Source organism: Phyllobates terribilis, unplaced genomic scaffold (genome assembly GCF_046119375.1).
Source record: "Phyllobates terribilis strain yellow unplaced genomic scaffold, ASM4611937v1 Scaffold_17__1_contigs__length_24005725, whole genome shotgun sequence".
NCBI lineage: Eukaryota > Metazoa > Chordata > Amphibia > Anura > Dendrobatidae > Phyllobates > Phyllobates terribilis.
The window spans coordinates 8466087-8487578 of record NW_027362777.1 but is presented as its reverse complement, the minus strand read 5'-3'; the positions used below and the strand labels follow the sequence as shown (position 1 = coordinate 8487578).

The 21492-nt window shown below is 46.2% G+C and overlaps 1 pseudogene; it reads left to right on the top strand.

Annotated features, from left to right (window-relative positions):
- Positions 1–219: 219 nt before the first annotated feature.
- LOC141176060 (uncharacterized) overlaps positions 220–21492 on the top strand; it is a 75496-nt pseudogene continuing 54223 nt past the window's right edge.

The following is a 21492-nucleotide window of genomic DNA, read 5'->3' as shown; positions in this document are numbered from 1 at the left end:
CGTACACACGCGGCTCTGCTCCGTACACCTCGTACACATGCGGCTCTGCTCCGTACACCTCGTACACACGCGGCTCTGCTCCGTACACCTCGTACACACGCGGCTCTGCTACATCCACACTGTAAACCCCTCCTGACCCCACACATAAACTTCAGCTCATCCAGCACCATGAGAACCAGCACAGCAGAGTCCTGCATCCACTGAGGCCCCTGATCATGTGACCCCTGACTCCTCCCCTCTTGTGACCTCATCACAGCTCCTGTGCGCACAGGGCAGCCATATATGTGGTGGCGGCTCTGCAGGTGGAGGTATGTGGAGACCCCATTACTGGGCACAGGGGGCATTAACCCCTTCAGCACGGAGACTCTTTTGGGGTCTTGTGTTGCCCCTTTATAAGAATCATGAGGTTTTTGTTCTGTTTCCTGTAATAGATACATACGACCCAACTATGGAGACAGGAAGGGAGGAAACGTATTGTTCTCATAGTACAGGACCCCTTTACTGGCCCCACAGTGTAATGCCCCTATTATGCCCCTTATGCAGGATGTATGATGCCCCCACACAGTGTAGTGCCCCCATTATGCCCCTTATGCAGTATGTATGATGCCCCCCACACAGTGTAATGCCCCCATTATGCCCCTTATGCAGGATGTATGATGCCCCCACACAGTGTAATGCCCCCATTATGCCCCTTATGCAGTATGTATGATGCCCCCACACAGTGTAATGCCCCCATTATGCCCCTTATGCAGTATGTATGATGCCCCCCACACAATGTAATTCCCTCTTTTTGCCCCTTATGCAGGATGTATGATGCCCCCACACAGTGTAATGCCCCCATTATGCCCCTTATGCAGTATGTATGATGCCCCCACACAGTGTAATGCCCCCATTATGCCCCTTATGCAGTATGTATGATGCCCCCCACACAATGTAATTCCCTCTTTTTGCCCCTTATGCAGGATGTATGATGCCCCCACACAGTGTAATGCCCCCATTATGCCCCTTATGCAGTATATATGATACCACCACACAGTGTAATGCCCCCATTATGCCCCTTATCCAGTGTGTATGATGCCCCCACACAGTGTAATGCCCCCATTATGCCCCTTATGCAGGATGTATGATGCCCCCACACAGTGTAATGCCCCCATTATGCCCCTTATGCAGGATGTATGATGCCCCCACACAGTGTAATGCCCCCATTATGCCCCTTATGCAGTATGTATGATGCCCCCCACACAATGTAATGCCCTCATTATGCCCCTTATGCAGGATGTATGATGCCCCCACACAGTGTAATGCCCCCATTATGCCCCTTATGCAGTATATATGATACCCCCACACAGTGTAATGCCCCCATTATGCCCCTTATCCAGTGTGTATGATGCCCCCACACAGTGTAATGCCCCCATTATGCCCCTTATGCAGGATGTATGATGCCCCCACACAGTGTAATTCCCCCATTATGCCCCTTATGCAGGATGTATGATGCCCCCACACAGTGTAATGCCCCCATTATGCCCCTTATGCAGTATATATGATACCACCACACAGTGTAATGCCCCTTACCCAGTGTGTATGATGCCCCCACACAGTGTAATGCCCCCATTATGCCCCTTATGCAGGATGTATGATGCCCCCACACAGTGTAATGCCCCCATTATGCCCCTTATGCAGTATATATGATACCCCCACACAGTGTAATGCCCCCATTATGCCCCTTATCCAGTGTGTATGATGCCCCCACACAGTGTAATGCCCCCATTATGCCCCTTATGCAGGATGTATGATGCCCCCACACAGTGTAACGCCCCCATTATGCCCCTTATGCAGGATGTACGATGCCCCCACACAGTGTAATGTACCCACAGTACCGCCTGAGGTCATACAGTTAGAATAGGTCCTGAGGTTTTACAGCTGGAATAATCCCTCTGGAATTGGTTTTACCTTTGCCTGCTCTCCTATATGTATACCCTCGAGCATGTATATGACGCGCCACCTCGGTCGTGGGGTACTCTCTGCCCGTCCGGTCGTTGCTAGGGGAGATGTCACAGTGGCGGTGACCCAGTCCGTGACCCAGGGCAATAAAAAGGTGATAATTTACAGGGGATTTATAGTTTTTATATAAATGTTCATGACGCCACCTGTGGTATGCGGCTAAAGGGAGCTGCCGCTGCGGAGCAGGTCCTCTGGAGCTGTTGTTAATGCAGCAGAGTTGGTTTAGCTCTCCACAGGTAGACCTTAGCTCCAGGGCTGTGCTGAGATGTTATAGATGTTGCAATTGTGGTGCCGTGTAGTGCAGGGGGTGATGGCGCAGCAATTATTTCTCAGAGACAGTGGGGTGCAGTCTTCAGGGTTTACTCACAGTTGTTAAGTTCCTCAGGTTACACTTTCCAGATTACAACCACCCACGTCGTGCTGCGTTCACCAGGCAGGGGTTCAGCAATCCCTCAGGTATTTCAAGAGTGCCTGACAGGACCCCGTTCTATATGTCCTTCTCAGCCGTCTTCCTGCGCTGGTGTGTGACCCACTACTCGGCAGCGTCAGCCCTCCCTGGGAAAAGGTGTACTCGGACGGCGGGCCGGTGTTTGTAGGGGTGGATGCAGTCGCGGCCTTGGCCCTGTCCGTGCCCTGGGCGCACACATTAAAAATATGGGCTTTAGTGGAAGAGTGGTTATTTGTCGACTACGCCACCTGTGGTTTCTGGTGAGGACCACGAGCGCTGCAGTAGTCCTCTAAGGCAGAGGTCCCCAACCGCCGGTCCGCGGACCAGGACCGGGCCGTTGGGGTTTTTCAGCCGGTCCGCGGGGAGAGGTGGCCCCTCCAGCCTCCAGCAGGGCCGCCATCAGGGCATGACTGCCCTGACTCCAGTATGGGGCCCGGCCGGTAGGAGCCCCCTCGGAGCCCCCCCTCTTGTGCGTCTCTCTCCTCATGGGGCCCCCGGCCGCATGCTAAGCGCCGGGTCCGGGACATCTTAGCGCTGCGCTGCTGCGGCAGCACCTTCATGATTCCCCTGACTTCCGGTCATGTGACGGCGCCGTCACATGGCCGGAAGTCAGGAGAACCTGGTGTCAGCGATTTGGACGAGCGCCAGGATTCTGCAGGGATCGCATGGGGGTAAGTATAACAAGTTTTATTTTTTTTTAAATACAATTAACTAGGAGTGGGGGGAATGGGAGATGCACATGGGGGGAGGGGAGAGATGAGAGATCCACATGGGGGGGAGGGGAGAGATGAGAGATGCACATGGGGGAGGGGAGAGATGAGAGATGCACATGGGGGGGAGGGGAGAGATGAGAGATGCACATGGGGGAGGGGAGAGATGAGAGATGCACATGGGGGGAGGGGAGAGATGAGAGATGCACATGGGGGGAGGGGAGAGATGAGAGATGCACATGGGAGGGAGGGGAGAGATGAGAGATGCACGGGGGGGATGAGAGATGCACGGGGGGGATGAGAGATGCACGGGGGGTGGATGAGAGATGCACGGGGGGGTGAGAGATGCACGGGGGGTGAGAGATGCACGGGGGGGATGAGAGATGCACGGGGGGGATGAGAGATGCACGGGGGGGATGAGAGATGCACGGGGGGTGGATGAGAGATGCACGGGGGGGGTGAGAGATGCACGGGGGGGATGAGAGATGCACGGAGGGGATGAGAGATGCACGGGGGGTGGATGAGAGATGCACGGAGGGGGATGAGAGATGCACGGGGGTGAGCTGCACATGGGGGGGTGAGAGATGCACGGGGGGGATGAGAGATGCACGGGGGGGGGATGAGAGATGCACGGGGGGTGGATGAGAGATGCACGGAGGGGGATGAGAGATGCACGGAGGGGGATGAGAGATGCACGGAGGGGGATGAGAGATGCACGGGGGTGAGCTGCACATGGGGGGGTGAGAGATGCACATGGGGGGGTTATGTTTACATAACTTTGTTGCCTTATGAAGGGCGGGGGGGGCCCCCAAAAATTTCTTGCACAGGGGCCCACTACAGTCTGTGTCCGCCCCTGGGATGAAGTAAATGCAGCTGAACAGCAGCTGTCAGGACAGCTGCCCTGTCCTGCTGCAGGGCGTGATGGGGCCTCAGTGATGCGGCTCCTGGCACAGCATATTATGTGGGGCTCCTGGCATAGCTCCTGGCGGGGACCTGGTCTACACTATATGATAAGTATGCACTAAACTCCAAATCCCTCCATTACCCCGCCCCCATATGACCAAAGCCCCGCCCACCCCACCCCCTCCTTGCTGGGCCATGGAAAAATGATCTTGCTTCAAGCCGGTCCCTGGTGCAAAAAAGGTTGGGGACCACTGCTCTAAGGCCGGTGTTTTGGCAGCCAGGATGTTATAGCTCCCCGCAGGTGGAGCTAGGCCTCAGGGCAGGGTAGAAGAAGTGCAGTGCAGAGGAATGGTGGTCGAGGTGCCGCGCAGAAATGAAAGAGAAGAGGCGGTGTATGAAGTCATCCAGGTTTTTACTCATGGTAGACTTGTTTTCAGCCACAAAGCTTCTCTTTGTTCCTCACGGCATACTGCGGCCACCAGGATGGGGTTCAGCACACTCCGGGTAGCTCGGCTGCACCAGACAAGACCCCTGCACCGGAATGTTCCTCTCTCCTACTGTACTAGAACCGCCTCGTGCCCCATTAAAGTCCCGTACAGGTACTGCAATGTCCGTTGAAGGTGACTTCTAGCACCCGGACCGCCTAAGTCCTTTATTGGTGACTGGAGTGTAAACATTGCTCAAGGCTGGGGTCCCTCTGGATAGACGCAGATTAAAGGAATACAGGTGGTGACTCCACTCCGTCCGTATTCCCCCTGGGATCCACTGCAGCCTCCGGACTTTTCTGACAGAGACATGGAGTACAAAGTCAGATAATCGGGGACCGGTACCCCCTTTTGCGGCAGGAGTCTCTCTGACCCAGTCAGAACAAGGGTAGCCGGTGGCGACTCCGCTCCGTCAGCACCCGTTGAGATCCTTTCGCCTGCGGAGCTCTTCTCCTCTGCTCCCCTCCTAGGCCCTCTTACTTGGACAGAGCTTGCTGTAACTCAATTCTGCCCAAGTCCCCAATCTCAAGGCCTGAGACTGGGCATCGCAGCCTCCCGAGGCATCTGCAGCTTGTACTGTCTGGCTCCTCCAGGGAACTGCGACCAAAGACCCTGTATTAAAGATGGACTCCATATTTATATGTATCCATTGGTGTAACCGTAAAGTGCTCCCTCCATCCTCACTCACTAAGATTCCCCCTACTTTTGGTTCCCCCCCATACTCCTCCATTCAGGACCGGGGCAGCACATTGTGCTCTAAACCCCCTTCAGAATGGGAGTGTGTAGTGTTGGATGTGTGGTGGGGTCCGGTGTGGTGCTCCATCCTTACCTCGGAGAGGAAGTACCACACCTCTTTCCATGAGGTGCAGTACACCTGTGGCGACTGAACCCTCAGGGGTGCCACACTGGCGCTCACCCTCCTTGCCCTGAGCCTCGCCAATGTCCCAAGCCGGTATCCTCGGATCTTTCTGGGCAACCTGGAGTTCCCTGGATCCTATGTGGTTACCTTTTTGGCGACTTGAGTGCGGATGTGGCAACTGCACCCTGAATGTACAGAAGCCTCCGGTTTCTAGTTGAACTTTGTAATTGTCACTAGTTAGGGGCCGGTGCCCTCTGCGGCTCGATCCCTCCACCGCCTGGCAGATTCGGGCGTACGGGTGGCCTCCAGCACTGCCCGTACCCCTGGGATCCCTTCCTCGTTCCTGGAGCCTTCCTCCTGCTCCTCTCCTCCTCATTCTGTCCTGGACCTCTCTCTAGGCCCTCCTCCCGAGCCGAGCACCTGCAGAGCTCCTGCTCCCAACTCTTCCTCTCAGACTGCTCTGACTGACTGACCTGTCCTTTCAAGATGGCTTCACTCTATATACTGTCCTAACAAGTGCTCTTCTGAACTTCTTCCTCCACCCACACCCACTACATGGTTCCCCCTACTTTGGTCCCCCCCACTCCAGCCAGGGACAGGGCTCAGCAGGAAGCGCGATGCATCTTGCCCCTCCTGCTGGTCTGGAGTAGTGTAGTGTTGGATGCAAGTGTTTGGGTCCTGAGCAGCACTCTATCCTTACCTGAGAGTGAGATACCACACCTCTGGGTGAGATGCAGTACCTCTGTGGCGACTGAACTCGCAGGGGCGCCACATATACATGCATGTAGGGGAGCAGGCCTTACTAGATATCGAGGCTTTGTACAGTAATATACCGCATGAGGATGGTATCAGAGGAGTAAGACATTTATTGAAATCGAGATCAATGGAGTGTACCAGACATAATGACTTCATGGAGAATCTTCTAAAATTCACTCTTACTCATTACGTATTGCTTTTTGACAGGAAGTACTTCCACCAGCTATGGGGTACTGCTAACCTATTCCTGGGCTGGTGGGAGGAATCCACAATATTCAGGGATGATCATAAGTGATGACATCCATATATTGGGGTATGATACAAATATATTGACTACATTTTTCATCATCTGGTCAGGGACGAGTGAACAATGTTTTGAATTTGTCAGGGAACTCAATATCCATAGAGTTGGCCTGGGATTTATATCAGAGTTTAATTATTATCAGTTGCCTTTCTTGGATGTACTAATCAAGAAAGATTGGGATGGGACCCTAAGAACACACATCTACCATAAACCTTCAAGCACTAATAAACTATTGAAGTGGGATAACCACCAACCCATCTCCATAAAAAGAGGAATACCCAGGGGCCAATTTTTATGGTTGAGAGGGTACTGCTCTAATGTCACAGATTTTAATATACAGGCAATAGACCTGAACATCAGATTCAGGGAAAAAGGGTACTCATGGAACATTTTGGATTTCACGTCGTTTGCAGAAAAATGGGAGAGCCAAACGCTCCTCCATACCAATCCATGAGACCAAGAAAAATATTGGTCTACATGAGTAAGAAAAACTTATGACAGAGTGACTGTATCTTTCATATCCTCAGAAAACACTGGGATATACTTGTGACTATCCCGGACCTGAGGGTGCTGTGGGATCTATTCCTACAATAACTTTCAGAAAGGGTTGGTCCATTAGGGACCATTTAGTGCATAATTTCTATAAAAAACCTGCACCCAAGGGGACTTGGCTAGATAGAGGAATCTGCGGTTTCTTTAGATTTGAAGGACATTGTACATGTAATTGGATGAGACCATGTAAATGTTTCTTGAGCTCCTCCATGGTTGAAATCTTTTTTCCAGTGGGATTATTCCAACTGTAAAACCTCAGGACTAGTATATATGGTCACATGCACCTGCCCCCTAGATTATGTAGGCAAGATCAAGAGGGAGTCTAGGAGGAGGGTGGGGGGCATTTGGGTGATATATGCCATGGTTGGGAAACCCCATTAGCGAGAGACATGAACAGTGTACATTGCGGTGAAACCGGAGACATCTCCTTTTGTATCATTGTGGTTGTTAAACCCAATGTGAGAGGAGAAGATCACAATAGATGTATCCTCAAAAAAGAAAGTGAGTGGATTGTTAGGGGCCAGTGAATCCAGTCTAAGGGACTCAATGAGAAAATTTCCTATGCCTGTTTAGTGTGAATACAGACCCATTCTGGATTATATTTTTGGATTGTATACTCTACCCATTGCTACTTGGTTCCCTGTGAATGGGGTTTACATATTGTTGTACTTCATCGAGATATCTGAGCTTCTATATCTGAATTATTACTTATCAATTATATTCCACTTATACTATTTCATAATTAACAAGTGTGGTAATCCTTGTGTATCTCTAATTGTGCAATAGAGGGGAAATTTAACCATTTAGGAATATACTGAGGGCCATCATCCCATATTTTTTGTAGTGATAAAGTAGATCTACATGCTTATTGCATGATGGGAGAATGTGCAATACTTGTTTTTAGTTTCCCATGACGCTGATCTCAGAGATAGAAAAATCCTATGTTGGTGGAATGCAATCCAAAACCATTATGCGCTCTGGTGTGGAACGCATGCTTCCGATGACTGTGATGCACTCCGGCATGGAACGCACGTATCCGGGCACGTTTGTGCTTTCTGCCCGCCCGTTGTTTTGTGCTGAATTGTGGGGAATACTTGAGAATTTATTTTTGTTCTGTCTTTAGTTGATCCCACTGATACATCAGATTAGTCCTCAGAGAATTATAATTAGAGGAACCCATGGACACATTAGGATATGTGAAGCTGACCTCTGCTCTCCTCTATTTCCTTTGAATTTATTGTGTGACCTGTATTTCAAAACAGTAGCTCTTGGTTTGTTTCATTTCCATGTGTAAATTGAATTTGACTCGTAGTCTTTGATATCTCTTTCAAACTTAGTTTTTTTGATGTCTGAGATCCATCCTCCAGACTTTGTAAATTCTTTTGCATATTTTGAGTTTTGTATCCATAAAGGCTTCTACACTAGGCGGAATACTTTCAACTAGTTATTTTCAAGAAACAAATATCAAACGCAATGTGACTTGGTTATCCTATAAGTTTTTTTTTTAAATGTGGACATACATCCTGTAAAGCGTGCAACTATGTTTATAAAACCGACACATTTGAAGAAAACCTAATGGAACAGCAATTTGCAATACACAATTTCATCAATTGTAACACTATAGGGGTCATCTATTTAATAGAGTGTATAGAGAGTTAACTACAATATGTGGGATGCACGTCAGGTCCGCAAAAAACTATATTAGCAGACAATTATCCGACGCCATCAATCCCACAACATTAAACGTGTCTGTGGTTTCAAGACACTTTTTTCACAAAAACATAACGCGGGTGCTCGGGTTCAACATATTGCGGATCGGATAGACAGATTGCTGGGTGGAGCTGGGGAAAACCCACTGTTCATGGTACACATTGGTACTAATGACAAAGTTAGAGGGAGGTGGAAGGTCCTTAAAAATGAGTACAGGGAAGCTGAAGACCAGGACCTCAAAGGTGGTGTTTTCACAAATACTGCCGGTGCCACCTGCATCACTAGAAACACGTCGGGAGCTTAGAGAGATAAATCAGTGGCTTAGAAATTAGTGCAGGAAGGAAGGGTTTGGGCTCATGGAGAACTGTGCCGATTTCGCGGTTGGCTACAGGCTCTACGGTAGGGATGGGTTACATCTCAATAGGGGAAGGTGCAGCTTTGCTGGGGGAAAAAATGGTCAGACGGATGGGGGAGCTTTTAAACTAAGATCTGGGGGGAGGGTAGTCATGCTTATAAGGGGTTAGATAGACTAGACAGAGTGGGAGAGTAGGGGCTGTGGAGGATCTAGGGGGAGCTGGGATAAGCAAGGAAAGTAAGGAGTTGAGTAGGAGTAGGAAATTTGCTAATTGTATTAAATGTCTACTAGCAAATGCAAGAAGTCTCGCAAACAAAATGGCTGAACTGGAGACTCTTATGTCAGTCACAGAATACGATGTGGTGGGTATTACAGAAACCTGGTTGGATGAAAGCCATGACTGGGTGACAAATATAGAGGGATACACTACATTTAGAAAGGACAGGAAAGACAAAAATGGTGGAGGGATGTGTATTTTCGTAAGATCCAACTTAAAAACTGTGCTCAATGACAACATTGGGAGAAGCTGCGACAATGTAGAGTCAATTTGGGTAAATGTACATGGGGATGGCAATACTGGAAAGCTGCTAAGTGGAGTTTGTTACAAGCCTCCTAATATAGCTGAACTTCTAGAGGACGAAATATTGGAACAAATTAAAAATGCAGCAAATAATAATAGGGTCCTTATTATGGGGGATTTTAACTATACAGATTTCCAATGGGACATAGAATCTTCCAGTTGTACTAAAAGCTACAAATTCTTATCCACAGTTCAGGACAATTACCTCTCTTAGTTGGTAGATGAACCAACCAGGGGAGGTAATCTGCTGGATCTGGTGCTGTCAAATAGACCAGATACAATTTCAGATCTATAGGTCCGGGAGCATCTGGGAAACAGCGACCATAATATGATAAGTTTCAATGTAATATTTAATAAAACATTTCAAAACGAAAATGCTAAAACCTGGAACTTTAGGAAAGCCTTTCAACAAATAAAGGGAAGAGCTTAATTGTGTAGACTGGGACCATATCATGGTAACTGGGGATACCGAATATAAATGGGGCATGTTTAAGGAAATATTACTAGATTCCTGTAGAAAATTTATACCCTGGAATAAAAAGGAACCAGGAATAAAAAGAAACCATTATCGATAAATAAGACAGTACAAATTTTAATAAGACAAAAACAAAGGGCATTCAAAATCTTGAAGGCCAAGAATATAGAAATAGCATTTCAGTAGTATAAAGACCTAAATAAGAAATGTAAAAAGAAATCAACCTAGCAAAATTATCTACAGAGAAACAAATTGACAGGGACATTAAATTCCCAAAAATGTTATACATACATCAATGCCAAAAAGAGTAAATCAGATGGTATTGGCCCCTTAAAAGACAATAATAACAAGATAATTATAGAGGACAAAGAAAAGGCTGAGATATTAAGCAGACACTTTTCATACGTGTTCACCTTCAAACAGTCTGTTTCAGGGTTCTTTCAAGAGGGCAAAAATCAAAGTTCACCTCCTAATATAACTAGTTTAACACAAAAGAAGTACACCTGCGTCTGAGCAAATTAAACATTGTCAAATCCCCTGGACCAGATGGTATTCATCCACGGATACTGAGGGAATTGAGCTCAGTAATTGACAAACCGCTGCATCTCGTATTCTTAGACACTCTTGTAACAGGGGTAGTGCCACAGGATTGGAGGATAGCTAATGTGGTACCGATATTTAAGAAAGGTAAGAAGGTGGATCCAGGTAACTACCGTCCAGTAAGTCTGACATCAGTAGTGTGCATAGTTTTTGAGGGCATCATAAGGGATGACCTGCAGAGAATAATATAATAAATGATAATCAGCACGGATTCATGAAAAATAGGTTGTGTCTAACCAACATGTTGGGGTTCTATGAGGGGATAAGTGCAAATCTGGATGTTGGTAATGCGGCTGATGTGATTTACCTGGACTTTGCAAAGGCATTTGATACTGTATCACATATACTGAAGCTACAGAAGCAATGACTTGGGGGAACTATATGTAGATGGGTGAGGAATTGGCTAAATGATAGGAAACAAAGAGTCGTCATAAATGGTACAGTCTCTAAATAGGACATAGTCAGCAGTGGGGTGCTACAGGGATCTGTGCTAGGACCAATTCTCTTTAACCTCTTTATTAATGACCTTGGGGATGGGATTGAGAGTTAAGTGTCAGTTTTTGCTGACGACACCAAACTATGTAGGATATTAAAATCTGATCTTGACATTACGATATTGCAGAACGATCTGGATAAGATGACTGAATGGGCAAACACTTGGCAGATGAGGTTTAATGTAGATAAATGTAGAGTAATGCACCTAGGATGTAGTAATCCTAATGCTGCATATACATTAAGTGGGAGTATACTCGGGACTACAGAACAGGAGAAGGATTTGGGTATTCTAGTTACAAGTAAGCTGAGCAGCAGTGCTCAATGTCAAGCAGCAGCCGCAAAAGCAAACAAGATTTTAGGGTGTATAAAAAGAGAAATAAAATCCTGCAATCCCAACGTATTGTTACCCCTTTATAAATCACTGGTGAGGCCACATCTGGAATATGGGATCCAGTTTTGGGCTCCACATTTTAAAAAGGATATTCAGAAGTTAGAGTCAGTTCAAAGGCAGCAACTAGATTATTATATACAGTGCTGGCCAAATGTATGGGCACCCCTGCAATTCTGTCAGATAATACTCAGTTTCTTCCTGAAAATGATTGCAATCACAAATTCTTTGCTCTTATTCTCTTTATTTAATTTGCTTGCAAGGAAAAAACACAAAAGAGAATGAAGCAAAAATCAAATCATTGATCATTTCACACAAAACTCCAAAAAAGGGCCGGACAAAAGTATTGGCACCCTCAGCCTAATACTTGGTTGCACAACCTTTAGCCAAAATAACTGCGAACAACCGCTTCCGGCAACCATCAATGAGTTTCTTACAATGCTCTGCTGGAATTGTAGACCACTCTTCTTTGGCAAACTGCTCCAGGTCCCTGATATTTGAAGGGTGCCTTCTCCAAACTGCCATTTTGAGACTCTCCACAGGTGTTCTATGGGATTTAGGTCTGGACTCATTGCTGGCCACCTTAGAAGTCTCCAGTGCTTTCCCTAAAACCATTTTATAGTGCTTTTGGAAGTGTGTTTTGGGTCATTGTCCTGCTGGAAGACCCATGACCTCTGAGGGATACCCAGCTTTCTCACACTGGGCCCTACATTATGCTGCAAAATGTTTTGGTAGTCTTCAGACTTCATAATGCCATGCACACGGTCAAGCAGTCCAGTGCCAGAGGCAGCAAAGCAACCCCAAAACATCAGGGAACCTCCGCCATGTTTGACTGTAGGGACCGTGTTCTTTTCTTTGAATGCCTCTTTTTTTTTCCTGTACACTCTATGTTGATGCTTTTTCCCAAAAAGCTCTACTTTTGTCTCATCTGACCAGAGAACATTCTTCCAAAACGTTTTAGGCTTTCTCAGGTAAGTTTTGGCAAACTCCAGCCTGGCTTTTTTATGTCTCAGGGTAAGAAGTGGGGTCTTCCTGGGTATCCTACCATACAGTCCCTTTTCATTCAGACGTCGACGGATAGTACGGGTTGACACTGTTGTACCCTCGGACTGCAGGGCAGCTTGAACTTGTTTGGATGTTAGTCGAGGTTCTTTATCCACCATCCGCACAATCTTGCGTTGAAAACTCTCGTCAATTTTTCTTTTCCGTCCACATCTAGGGAGGTTAGCCACAGTGCCATGGGCTTTAAACTTCTTGATGACACTGCGCATGGAAGACACAGGAACATTCAGGTCTTTGGAGATGGACTTGTAGCCTTGAGATTGCTCATGCTTCCTCACAATTTGGTTTCTCAAGTCCTCAGACAGTTCTTTGGTCTTCTTTCTTTTCTCCATGCTCAATGTGGTACACACAAGGACACAGGACAGAGGTTGAGTCAACTTTAATCCATGTTAACTGGCTGCAAGTGTGATTTAGTTATTGCCAACACCTGTTAGGTGCCACAGGTAAGTTACAGGTGCTGTTAATTACACGAATTAGAGAAGCATCACCTGATTTTTCAAAGGGTGCCAATACTTTTGTCCACCCCCCTTTCTTAGGTTTGGTGTGGAATTATATCCAATTTGGCTTTAGGACAATTCTTTTTGTGTTTTTTTCATTGAAGACAAATTAAATGAAGAGAATAATACCAAAGAATTTCTGATTGCAATCATTTTCAGGAAGAAACTGAGTATTATCTGACAGAATTGCAGGGGTGCCAATACTTTTGGCCAGCACTGTAGGATGGTAGACCTCTCATATGATGAGAGGTTGAAAAAGTTGAGCTTGTTTAGCTTAGAAAAACGACGCCTCAGAGGGGATCTCATCTACAGGTATAAATATATGTGTGGTCAGTACAAAGGTCTAGCACATGACTTATTCCTTCCAAAAATATCAAATAATTTGGTCCAGAATCTGATAAATTAGTCAGAGACCAAATTTAATTCAGCAAACATTAAATTTTTATTAATAAAATACACAGACACAAAATAGAAAAGAGATAAAAAGCACCTCCATGCTATGAGGGATCAACCACTGCATATATATGCCTAATATTATATGTATATGGTATAAAATTAATACTATACTTCCATAAAGTGCTAAAGTGCAAGCTGTGAGTTAAAGATATCCTAACAGTGCAAAATGCAAAACATGGTGTAACAAGATGATAAACATACCACAGAGCAGCTATATTGCTGGCACCAAGGTTGTGCAGCGTCCTTGGGGTTGAGGGATGCTGCACAACCTTGGTGCCTGCAATATAGCTGCTCTTTGATATCATTCTGCATGGACAGCCACCAAAAAAGTCTGGCAATGGCTTTCCATGTAGCAGTAACCCCAGGATGACCACTTAAGACGGAATCATGAAATTCTTGTAACACACACAATCTTAGGTACACAGGCACAAATGATTTAGATCCTGGAGTGTCCGGAGAAGCCAATGATTGGGCGTTATGGATCTCCTTTTCCAATTCTGAGGTTACCATAGAAACTACAATACCCTGAGGAATTATGGAGGATGGAGGTACTGGAGGTGAAACTGAATTGAGACTACGAGATAATGCGTCAGCTTTCACATTCTTAGACCCCGGTCTGAATGTAATGCCTCTGCGGGAGTTTATCTTTTAGCTGATTCAATGTAAGCTAGATTCTTCTGATCAGTGACCACAGTAACTGGATGAACCGCTCCTCCAAAAAATGCCTCCATTCCTCAAAGGCTAATTTTACAGAAAGTAACTCACGATTCCCAACATCATAACTTCTTTCCGCCGGCGAAAATTTTTTAGACAAAAAAGCCCATGGACGCAAGTTAGTCAGAGTTTTGGACCCCTGCGACAAAACCGCCCCCACTCCGACCTCCGAAGCATCCACCTCTACAATGAATGGCTCTTTGAGATCCGGTTAGATCAGAATGGGAAGAGACATGAAACACTCTTTTCATGTTTCAAAAGCCCTGATAGCACTCTGTGACCACACCTTGAGATTTGCCCCCTTACATGTAAGGTCAGTAAGAGGTTACACAATCTGAGAAAACCCCTTGATAAATTTCTTATAATAGTTGGCGAATCCCACAAAATGCTCCAAAGGCTTGAGATCACAAAGCTGAACCCAGTCAATTATGGCCTGTACCTTCCAAAAACACATTTCTCTAATTTAGCACACAAAGAGTTCTCCCTTAATCTTTGTAACACAACAGGGACATGTGCATTTAATAACCCAAATGGCATGACAAGTAGTGTTGAGCTAACTTGTTTGGCATTTAAAATTTGTGTTCGTGTGCAGGGTCCCGACTTGTTCGCGCCAAAAAATTGGCTCCGAAATGCTGAACAAATTCGCTCAACACTAATGACAAGGTTTTCAAACAGACCCTCAGACCTTAAAAACGCTGTTTTCCACTAATCACCCTCCCGGATGCGTATCAAATTGTAAGCCCCTCTAAGATCAAGTTTATAGAACACCATGGCCCCCAGAAGCTGATTATATAGGTTGTGGATGAGTGGAAGTGGGTACGTATTTTTAACCATGATTTTGTTGAGTTCTCGGAAATCAAGGCAAGGACGGAGACCCCCATCTTTCTTTTATACATAGAAAAAAGCAGCAGCTACCAGAGAGGAGGAAGGACAGATATGACCCTTCCGTAAACTTTTGTTAGCATATTCTTGCCCATTCAGACCCAGACAAATTGTAAAGGAGAGCTTTAGGCAATTTGGCACAAGGAATAAGATCAATAGCACAATCATAAGGATGATGGGGAGGTAGTATCTCCGTCTCTTTCTCCAAGAACACATCTCCAAAGTCCTTCAGGTACCCCGGCAGACCCTTCAGACTAGAGGAGCATATTTGTACAGTTTTTAGCGATTTCTTGCAACAATTAGGGCCACATTTAACAATCTCCCTCTGACACCAATCAATAACAGGATTGTGAATCTGCAACCATGGAAGCCCTAGTACCAACCCAACAGGTAAATTATCCAACACAAAACATGAGAAGGATTCAAAGTGGAGTGCTCCCACTTGAAGCGTGAAATCCACTGTTACCTTCTTGATCAAATTCCTAGATAATGGTGTCTTGTCAAGGGCGAAGATTTGCATGGGTCTTTCTAAACTAACTGTCCCTAACCCTAACTTCCGAACCAGTCCCGAATCAATAAAGTTAGCAGCAGACCCACAGTCAATGAAAGCCAATGTTGATAACACCTGGTTCTCAAAGCATAACACTGTATTTATCAGTACTTTAGAAGAAAAAGGTACCTGGGAGTCTGGGTGACCTCCTCGGCCATCACCCACACTCAGACGTTCTCCTGATGGTTTGCTAGCCTGAGGGCGAGTAGGGCAATTCTTGAGAAAATGTCCAGAGAGACCACAGTACAGGCAGTCTGAGATCTTGTCTACGTCTACAACACGAAGATTGGCAACTTTAATCTCCAATGGCTCCACCTCCGGTAAATGGACCTGCTCCGGGGATATATAATGGGCAGCTTGGTGTTCCTCATGTCTCTCATGGATTCTACAGTCCATTCGTATGGCCTGGGTCATGGCTTCCGCCAGGGAACAAGGAGCTTCATGGAGGACCAGGGCGTCCTTAAGGGTTTTGGAAAGGCCTTTGTGGAACTGGCACCTGAGACCTGCATTGTTCCACAGAACTGCAGTGGACCACTGCCAGAACTCAGTACAGTAGTCCTCAGCTGTGCGACGCCTTGAACCAGGTTTATGATCTTAGCCTCAGGGACCTGGATCCTCTTGGGTTCGTCATATGTCAGTCCTAAACTGTCAAAGAAGGTGTCAACAGAAAACCGTTCTGGGGCTTGTGGGGACAAGGAAAATGCCCAGGTCTGAGGGCACCCTTGCAGAAGGGACAGGATTATTCCCACCTGCTGGAACTCTTCCCCTGACGATCAGGGGCGCAGGGTAAAAAATAACCTACAGCTCTCCCTGAAGACCCTAAACTGGTCTTTCTCTCCAGAAAATTTATCAGCGAGGTCTAATACAGATTCCGGAGAGACCAACTGTACATCAGAGGGTACTAACGTCACAGCCACTGCCGACAGCTTCAGCACGCCCCTGTACAAGCGGAGCAAAACCGCAGGTGCGGTGAACAAGCAGAGCAGAGCAAAACCGCAGGTGCGGTGAACAAGCAGAGTGGAGCACAACCGCAGGTGCGGTGTACAAGCGGAGCAAAACCGCAGCAGGTGCGGTGAACAAGCAGAGCGGAGCAATACCGCAGGTGCGGTGAACAAGCAGAGCGGAGCAAAACCGCAGGTGCGGTGAACAAGCAGAGCGGAGCACAACCGCAGGTGCAGTGAACAAGCACAGCGGAGCACAACCACAGGTGCGGTGAACAAGCAGAGCGGAGCACAACCGCAGGTGCAGTGAACAAGCACAGCGGAGCACAACCACAGGTGCGGTGAACAAGCAGAGCTGAGCAAAACCGCAGGTGCGGTGAACAAGCAGAGCGGAGCAAAACCGTAGGTGCGGTGAACAAGCAGAGCGGAGCAAAACCGCAGGTGCGGTGAACAAGCAGAGCGGAGCAAAACCGCAGGCCCGGTGAACAAGCAGAGCGGAGTAAAACTGCAGGCGCGGTGAACAAGCAGAGCAAAACCGCAGGCACGGTGAACAAGCAGAGCAGAACAGAACCGCAGGTGCGGTAGACAAGCGGAGCAGAGCGTAACCACCGGAGCGATGAACAAGCAGAACAGAGCAGAAGGTGAAGGCAGACAGGACAGGGCTCTGTTCACATGGAACAGACTGGAAAATACAGGAAGATGGTTAGAACACAGGAGGTAGATATGGAGGCAGGGAAAGGGGACAAGCAGAACCAGATACACACAAGGTACTTACAATGAAGTAGCGAGTGGACACAAAACTCACAAACAGAAGTACTGAAGTTGGAGTTAGGTGCAGGTTCAGACACTGCAGGCAAAGGGAAGGTACGGACATAGATATAAGTAACGGGCTAGGACACTGTTCAGACAGGAACTGAACCGGGAAGAAGCCTGGGAACTCAGCCCCCAGGGTGGCGGAAACAGACTAGAAGTCAGAGATACAGGTAGTGGCCCTGCGTACTCGGCCCCCAGGGTGGCGGAAACCGACTAGAAGTCACGGGTACAGGAAAAGGCCCTGGATACTCAGCCCCCAGGGTGGCAGACAGACTAGAGTCAGGACAGGACCTGGTACCTCAGTTGCAAAAGACAAACTGAGTGAAAGTGTTGCTCAGGCACCTCCTACTGGGTGGAGGGGGTTTAAGTATCCAGTGACTCACAGCAATAGGCTGGGGACGCATTAGGACTGTGCACACAGTAGCTATAAGAAACAAGCAGAAAGCCACGCCGACGCCCTAAGCAATCAGACAAGAGACATGGACACAGCAGGTAATGGAGCAAAGAGTGCAGCATGGACTGACAGGTAAGATTGCGGTCTTGCATGGTGGGAGGTGGTGCACCATGCAAGCACGCCACCAGGGATGTTTCAACCATATTGGACCACCGAGCTGTCAATCAAAGTACCGACAGCTCCAGCACGCCCCTGTACAAGATTGGACAGCTGAGCAGTCAGTAACTGCATCCCAGACACAGTGAGGGGTGAAACTGTGACAATTATCATTTTCTTCCATACAGTACAGGGTCAAATTGTCTGAGAAGTACTCAGTAATCAATGGACACCCAAGTGTTTGAAAGGGAAGGATATAAAAGTATCACAGAGACTCACATGTTGCCAACCATGAATAAGCATTGGTTTCATATGTGGGCACTTGGTGGTATGCCATCACAACATCACAACAGTTTTTATGAATTTACAATAAATGTGAGGTTTTAACAATATAGACAATGCTGGAGAATCCATCTCTCCTCCTTTCTCTACTTGAAATGTCCCTGACCAGGGCGGTTCCATGGGGTGATCTTCAGACAAAGTGCATTGAATAAACAGTGAGCTTACCTCCCTCTTCATTTTCCCATTATATGCATGTTTTCCCTATAGTGACGAATATTTATTTTTGCTAAAACTGTGATAGTTTCACTTTAAAACTTTTTTTAAACCTTTTTTATAAACTTTTTTAAACAACTCTCATTAGTGCGATCATACAACATACAAGCCTTTTATTTCTCAGGTGATGCACTGTACTACTGTTGTGCCATGTATTATCACTTGTCAGTGTAATAGTAACGGCCCCATACAGATGAGATACATTTTGGCTGAACGGTCATTTGGCAGATGGCTATCTCTCCTGACTCCCCCATACTCACAAATATTCCAGCTTTCCTGTGGTCTGTATGACTGACTGCATTTGTCGTCAACCAAAACCCCCAAAATCAGTGCTTTCATGCAACTTTAGTCTAATATTTAAGGGTGGCGTTAAAAAGTAACTTATTGGACTCTGCCTCTGGCCTGGCCTGGCCTAATAGACTTTCGTACATTGCAGGCCCAGAAACCATTATTAAGCATTTAAGTATTGTAGGAACTAGGCAGCCCCATACTATTGAGCATTTGGGGAAGAAGGGGCATTGGGCCGAACTCTGTCTACTTAGATGCCATGTTTGCTTTTTGCAGGAGCAAGTGGTTAAGCTGCCAGGGATTTTGTTGCAGCCGCATCTGTGCCATCCTTGCTGTGTACATGTATGTTCTGGTGCCCAAAAGAGTTCATATAAAAACAAAAACCCCAAAAAATGTTTAACGTGTTAAGAAATAATAACATGTGTTTTCTGCTTTTTGCATGTTTTTTCTTTTTACAAGAATTGTTGGTGACAATTTTCTTTTGAAACATTTTAATATCTGCTTTTTTTTTTTTCTCTTGTAATATTGGAAAGCCTAAGGCCAGAAATAAACTTCATAATACACTGTACACGTAGACTTTGGTATCAAATAATTGCTGTCCGCGGTGTTTGTGCAATCAAAACAGCTTTTATAAAAGCTTCAAACTTCTGTGTGTGAATCAGACATGAGCTGTAACTTGATAGAAGATTACAGTCTGGGGAAGATGGGAAACATTCATACAGACAGCCGGTGGTGATGTGTTCAATGACGGTTTGTGGCTAAATATGTTTTTAGAGCTGTAGTAGAAGATGTTGCCTCATCATGTAGTTATTTCTCATGTCACGTGTAATGAATATCTCCTGCAGTATTGCTGATGCCAATTCCAGTGTCGGAAAATGAGACGAGAATTAGTGGTATGGAAGATAAGTCTATGAGAAACGTATTCAGCTGCAGACTCCGAGGAAGAAATTGCTTGTTGTCTGTGGCCTAAAATATAAAGGTTTTATTACTAGATGTAAAGAAGAAAACTAAATACTGTAAAATAATAAATATCCTTATATGTTTCCCCTCATTATCTCCAATAGTTGTATTATACCAACAGGATTTTTATCTTCTACTCATTCAGGTATCTACAACACCGAATCCTCTCAGTGGAGATCTTCTATATAAGAATATTTTCCTGATTTATCCATCGAAGATGGATATGGACAGGGACAAGATGGCGGAGAGGATATTACACCTCACCCTAGAGATCCTCTTCCGGCTTACTGGAGAGGTGAGAGATTCTGATGACGTCACATCATTCTTATCTATGGGAATAACAGATGAACAGAACTGGAGAGGTGAGGACTCTGGAAATGTCTGTAGTGAGATTTATTAATGTGTCTCTCCATAACCAGGATTACACAGTAGTGAAGAAGACCTAGTGAGTGCTGTCAGGACCCTGTGTCTGAGGGATGGGGAAAACCCCTGAGACTAATCACGGGGCCTCCACCTCACCCCATGATACATGAGGATATCAATGACCAGAAGATCCTAGAACTCACCTACAAGATGATTGAGCTTCTGATTGGAGAGGTGACATTACTGGGAATGCTGGGACATTATACAGTAACGCTAAGAAGGGATCGGGGAGATGACGGTATCAATGTATGTGTCAGGTTCCTATAAGGTGTCAGGATGTCGCCGTCTATTTCTCCATGGAGGAGTGGGAGTATTTAGAAGGACACAAAGATCTGTACAGGGACGTCATGATGGAGATTCCCCAGCCTCTCACAACACCAGGTAAATGACAGGACTAAATACACACGGTCTACAATTATCTGTATGAAAATAATTAATTCAGTCCCTGTATGTGTTTCCTCCAGATCGATCCAGTAAGAGGACAACACCAGAGAGATGGCCCTGTCCTCTTCTTCCACAGGACTGTAAACAAGAAGATCCCAATGTTCCTCAGGATCATCAGGTAGATGGAGAGAAGGTGTCATGAGATCTCCCCTATGATGTGTAGACGGCTGTGAAGGTTTTGTGCTCAGTCTTGTTTTATCCACCAGTATTTATATTTGTGTAATGAGAACGGTGGAGATGACGGGATTAGAGCGGATCATAGATGGGACTTCTCCATCTGACTTTTATAATATTTGTTCCAGAGTGAAGATCAGACCCATATTAATACTACAGAGACAAATGTGACGGGTGATAAGCGCTGTAAAGAAGAGATTCCTACATATGACCACCCAGGTGAGTAGTAACCACTAAATGCAAAGAAGTTACAGATTCTTCTCAGTCACCCGCTGTGGCGGCTTTATCGGTGGTGTAGTTCGGCCGTATCACAATCGTGTGATCACCATTTTGCCGCTCGACCACAACATTCTCCTTTATCTGAAAATGTTCAAATTACTTTGTGAAATCGTGAAAGCCCTTTTCTATAGAACTTACAACCTGGAGGATCTACCTACCCCCTGGGATTAGAAGACACTGTTCGTTACCTGCCCAAATCTGTAAACTACAAAGCCAAATGACAGCGTATGTAGAATGTGCTGACAAGTTAGAAAATCACTTGAAGAAAAATATTATGATGGGT